At 43.2% G+C, this 6,000-nt stretch overlaps 1 protein-coding gene across 1 annotated transcript in view; it reads right to left on the reverse strand.

Moving 5' to 3' along the window:
• Positions 1 to 5,357, reverse strand: part of COL17A1 (collagen type XVII alpha 1 chain) — a 53,050-nt gene extending 47,693 nt beyond the window's left edge. The window contains exon 1 of the mRNA XM_087432553.1: positions 5,169 to 5,357. The gene's annotated coding sequence lies outside the window, so the exon portion shown is untranslated. The remainder of the gene's footprint in view (positions 1 to 5,168) is intronic.
• Positions 5,358 to 6,000: the final 643 nt, after the last annotated feature.

The following is a 6,000-nucleotide window of genomic DNA, read 5'->3' on the forward strand; positions in this document are numbered from 1 at the left end:
ACAAAGAGTAATTAATAGTTCCACTTCGGATTCTATTCCTTTGTACTGGGATCTTATTTTTCAGGATCTAATTGATCAGGCTGCTCCCTGCTGAGCGTTAACAGGCTTAAACAGAAGATGGGGTGCCCTGACCTTTGACTGCGAAAGCTCCATTCTTTGCCAAAGTAACAAACAGCTGAAGGATTTCTGTCAAAGAATTTAGCACTTTCGGCTAATTCATTTTGACGTATCCCATAATATTCAGTGTTCTATATGGAGCTCGACAGATATAAGATATTCATGCTTCATTATTTAGAGTTTGGATGTGAGAATGATGTTTTAAATCAGGAAAAAAAATCATTATAATGGTCATACGTATAGAACTTTGCACTTTTTCACAATATGAAACTTTCTCTTTGGAACAAACCAGACCTTGTATGCTTATTTGCAGACATAAGTAAGAAAAATATAGGAAGAAAATATATGTAAACTCTACAGAAATACATAGGAAAATACATATTTGCACATGTTCTCTATGTTCTCCCTTCACTCTCACTCTGCTTCTGGAAAGGAAAATCATTGCAATCCTGTCCACTGTGTCTTGAAGGAATGAAGCAGGGCTGACATGGGGGGTCTGGGGTGCGGGGTTCGGGCTTAAATACACAGGAGAGCACAGCAAGGATCCCAGTCCCAACTGGGCTCTTTTGGCTGTAGTTCCCAGTCTCAGGTTCTGGAAGGACTTGAAATCTGGCTTTCCCTGTGGTTCTCTCCCCACCACCCCTCAACCTTCCTTTCCTCCTGGTTTATCTTTTGGATGCAGTTCAACCTGGATTCTAGACTTCTGGGGTGAGCTACTTCTGGCCAGGATGCCCCTTGCTTGAAGATCTCTCTAGATGTCTCCTTTCAGTCTTTTTTGCCTGCGTGGTGACTTTAGGGTTGACTTATCCATTAGGCGCAATGGGCATAGTGCCTAGTCCCATCATATTTTTAGGGGACCACAAAAAGGTTTTAATTTCTTTTTAAAATCAGAAGGAAGGGGCTGGCCCTGTGGCTTAGCGGTTAAGTGCTCCCGCTCCGCTACTGGCAGCCCGGGTTTGGATCCCGGGCGTGCACTGACACACCGCTTGTCTGGCCGTGCTGAGGCCGCGTCCCACATACAGCAACTAGAAGGATGTGCAACTATGACATACAACTATCTACTGGGACTTTGGGGAAAAACAAAGGAGGAGGATTGGCAATAGATGTTAGCTCAGAGCCGGTCTTCCTCAGCAAAAACAGGAGGATTGGCATGGATGTTAGCTCAGGGCTGATCTTCCTCACACACACACAAAAAAGAAATAAAATAGTTTTAAAATCAGAAGGAAAAATGAATGCAATCCAACCTGAATTATATTCTTCCAACGCAGTTATAAAATATAATTAAAATTTTTTTTTTTTAAATGAAGGAAGGGGTCAACAAAGGCAAAAGTCACTTTGGGTGTCTTCCACACTGAAAACCAAGACCACATGAGACCAGCTTGGGTCAACTACCTGGTGGAATGAACCAAGGTCGGCACAAGCAGCTTCAGGGCCTGGTGGAATGTGCCAACTTCTTGCTCATCAGAGTTTCTTAAATGCAGCTCTAGGCAAAGAATGAGCCATCATGGAAAAACTCCTTGCTGGATCTGAGAAGCCACAGAAGGTCTTTGCAGGTATGTTTCTCAGAGCCAAGAGGTGGGGCTCCATAAACAATTTAACAAGGGAGTCCAGACTCATTAGAAGGCCAAACTTGGCCTGTGACTATGTCTGCATTTCAGCTATATAACCTGTATGATTTACGTCAGGCAAACCTACATACAACCAGATACCTTCTTTGAAATCCTTTGTTTAAGTATTATTTGCCCCCTCCACCTTTTTTTTTTTTTTTCAAATTGGTCATTAGCTGTGGACCAGGAGGCATTTTGAAGATTCAACATTCAAATGCACATGGCTGCAGGTGGGGAGCCACCTAGGATGGCACCTGAACTAATATGAAATATTATCTTGAAAGGAACTGTTTATAACAATCCATGGAAACTTTTGCTTCCCACAAGTTATTGCTTATTTTGACTCTTAATTGAAAGTTGCTGCCGGAAGCTATAAATTTGGGATTGGCTGGATTTATTGCACTTATAGCCATTAAGGCAGACTGATGACAGCTCTGTTTAGTAAGAGTCTCAGTGTCCAGGCAGCAAACCCGGCATGTGTTTTCTTTTTTTTTTCCTGAGGAATATTCACCCTGAGCTAACATCCACTGCCAATCTTCTTTTGTATGTGAGCCGCTGCCACAGCATGGCCACTGACAGATGAGTGGTGTAGGTCTGCACCTGGGAATGGAACCCAGGCCGCCAAAGTGGAGAGTGCTGAACTTAACCACTAGGCCACCAGGGATGGCCCTTGGCATGTGTTTTCTTGTTCTGTCTGTACCCAGAAAAATAAGAGACATTTCTAGGCCCCCTGCCATCTTTTCCTTAAGTCCCAATGACGGAGCCTCAAGACCTGCCGCAAAAAGCCAAGGATTCCCTAACTTCCAGAGGGTACGAGGAGACAGTCTGCTAAGAAATCAGATGCTCCCCTCCAGGGCCTGGGGGCTTCTCATGGAAAGGTACTCTGGGATAGAATGTGCCCTGGGTAGGTGCAGGTAGATGGGCCTTGCCTCTCTCTCAGCCTGAAGCCCATGGCTGTGTCCCATGGCCGTACAGAAAGATTTCTTGGGCCTGAAATGTACAGGATGGAGCTCTGTTGACTTTGCCAAAGTTCTGTCCCACATGGGTAGTCTGAAGTGGCAGGGATGTGTTGGGAGATGGATTCCTTTAAACCAAATGTAAGAGGTAGCTTTCTGTGAGTTATCAAGTGGAAAACTGTGGCTGAGGCACAAACCTGCACTGGATCATCCAATATTCCCATGATATCCTACGATATTCCCACAGGACTTCCTTTTGAAACATTTTAAATGCCGATGGTTTAAAAAGTGTAGCTAACATTAGAGAAAGGGACGTTACGTGCCTGGTACATGCCCGAGCCTGCCACTCCCAACAGTGCTCGCAGTGTGCTCTCTCAAAAACACTACTTGATGCAAGCACAGTCAAATAGCATAATTTTTAACTTCTTAGATGTTTGGGCCACATCACTAGAACTAAGAACGAGCAAGTCACTCAAGTTCTCAATTCCAATATTATGCTAATTTCCATCCATAATTCTAAGGGGCTGCTTCGTGGTTATTTCATGGTAAATGTTCTTTTGAAGATATAAAAATGATCCCGTGTCATTTTCTTATGCAAGAAACACAATTCAAAATCAGTTTTCTACTTTTATGAGTTTTTTTCCTTCCCACTTCATTTAAGTGATGTCACCTCCACCTAAAGCTATTCCAATGATGATGTGCTGTAACACTCCCACAAACAAGGGCAGACCACCGTTAGCGGTAGTACACCATCACATTGACCTTATCCTGTTCTACTGACTCATGAAACACTTGGTCTTTGATACAAAGAAGGGAGTGGAGAAGCTCAGTGTTTTTCTCTCTATTGTCTGTTTTAGGAATAAATGTTCCTATACTTTGGCTAAGGGATCACAAGTATTTTTACAGCTCCTATTACTCCAATTTCTGTACACTTTACGTTGTAAAACAAAACAACCACAAAAAGGCCAAAATGTGAGAAAACCGTCCGCTAGCTATTGATCTGTTAGTACAGAAAGGCCAAACAGTTTGACAGCCAGGAACACCAACGCCCTAGGGTTGATCGCCTCAGAGGTTCTTGTCTCTACAACACCCCAGCCATGGGCTCGCCCCCTTGCTTCCTTTGGCATCCTCAATTTTCATAATTTGGGGGTGGGGAAGCTCGGGCACCAGCTTTGTGATTAGGCTGCTGGTTTCCAGCCATGTTTGGTTAAGTCTTGCTGCAAATGAGCCAAACCATGCAGACACAGGTTTCTTTGGGTCAGGCATAATCTAAGAACGTGGTCAGTTCTTAGGTTGGATCAGTTTCACCAGTCTGAGTTTCTATCCAAGTTTGAAGCAGGACTCCTCGCCTCACTGTCCCCATGTAAACTCTGATCTGATGTCTGTGGGTGTTTTGAAGGGGCTGAGAGTAAAGCAGGCCCTCTTTGATTCTCCGACGGGCACCCATCAGGAGCTGAATGTCTGCTTTAGTTTAGTTCTGACTTAGGTCTGTGCCTTAGCTCTAAGGGAGAGCATACAGAGGCGAAGAGATACAATTCTGCTTTTCAAATGACTATCTTTTAAAAATCTCACTCCATTGATGGACATAAGAAATCCAAGTATTTGGCTACTGCTTAACTGCTTCTCAGAGGAAGTGATGGGCCAGAGGCTTTGCCTGCACTTCCAAAAGTGAAGTGGTAATTTGTCAGTGAGCAGTTCATGTGGTCCAGTGAGATACCTAAACTGGTAACTCTCACCCCAAAATAATTTTTTTTTTGGCCCAAATTGGCCAGTAAAAGTGTGTACACAGACAAAATTTTCTTTCTCTTTTCTTTTATTGTTCCAAGTTTGACTCCAGGAAGTTCCTGGATTGATTATGTCATTTCAGATACTCCACTTTACTTTAGATTGGAGCAGTAGTAATTTTAGAGTACAATAAACGACAATGTTTGCTCAGCCCTTTGAGCTTAATCAGAACCTGCCAGCACAGAGGCCTGGGCAGCACATCGGTTCTTAGTGCTCAGGGGCTGTTTCTAGAAGCCCCCACTAACCTACACTTTACCTTTCCCTCTGAGCTGTTCCCTGCTGTCAAGGGGAGAGAGGGACAGAGAAGGACAGGGAGAGCGAGAGAGAAAGAGAGAGAAATTAAGATTGAGAAAGAAGGAATTATAAACTCATCATCTTCTAAATAAAACAAATTAACACAAGCCATTTTACAATAGTGAAAATAATACCAAATAAATCTGGCCGCTAGAGCCCAGTTTATCTTAACTGGCCTCTTTCTTCTCTTTCTGTCTGATGAATCTTTCATGTTTCTTTAAAAGACCTACCCTGAGCAGAATGCATAAACCGAAGTAATCATTTATGATCAATTAATCACTTCAGTCAGAACCCTTGAAACGAAACAACTTCATCTTATTTTCTTCAACAAACTTTAAGTTCTCAACGGCAAGCCTCAAATCAAAGTCTCAGAGAAAGGGAGAAAGGTCAGATCCTTCCTGTTACTTACCTAGTTTGAGATTTTGAAGGACTTGGAAACAACTTTGAATAAATCCCCCTCTCTCTTTCTTCCCCGATGTTTTCTTCTAGACGTTTGCAGTATCCACTTTTTTTATCCAGACCCAGCCAAGGTGTGTTAGAGCTGAGTGATCTTTCAAAAATGCTCTCTTCTCCTTCTCTCCGTCTTGTTTCTTCCAGTTCTTTGCTTCCAAACAAGTCCTGACAAAGGTGTGTCGTGGTTTACGGCGTTACTCCACCCTTCCAATTATCTGACACTTGATGGATTTAAAAAAAAATCTGCCTCCAGGAATCAAACTTTATAGGAGGCAGAAAACTTCTCCTGCCAGTGTAGGTGGATTAACCATTTATGGACCCATATATGGGGAACACGGTATAAAGGTTCAGTGGAAAGGGAATGCCTTTTTATTACTTCTTAACTTCTATAGCTAGAGAACTGCCACAGCTTGGTATTCCCCTTCCTTGCTGCCATGGCAGTAGTAAAAATCCCAGTGTGCATGATTCATGGTGTAGCCAGGCATGTGGAGGGCCTGAGGTCAAGGTGCCAGAGCCCTAGAAAAACTGTGAAGTTGGCAGGATTTATATTCAAGACCTATTTCCTCTATAGATGCCTTTGTCCTCTTTCTCCCTTTCTGACCCAAGCCAGCTCAAGCCCACCTGGAGGAAACAGTGGGTGAACTAATTCAGAATAAGATGTTAATGACTAAAAATGTGGAGCAATTGGTGGCATAGGGGTTCGTTTTTTAAAAGAGGTAACCAGATGCAGTAATGCTGATTCCAAAGAGTGACACGTTAGTGACAGGATTTTAGGCATTTAGCCACCT

This window comes from Ceratotherium simum, chromosome 6 (assembly GCF_057802395.1).
Source record: "Ceratotherium simum simum isolate JZ-2026a chromosome 6, ASM5780239v1, whole genome shotgun sequence".
Taxonomy (NCBI): domain Eukaryota; kingdom Metazoa; phylum Chordata; class Mammalia; order Perissodactyla; family Rhinocerotidae; genus Ceratotherium; species Ceratotherium simum.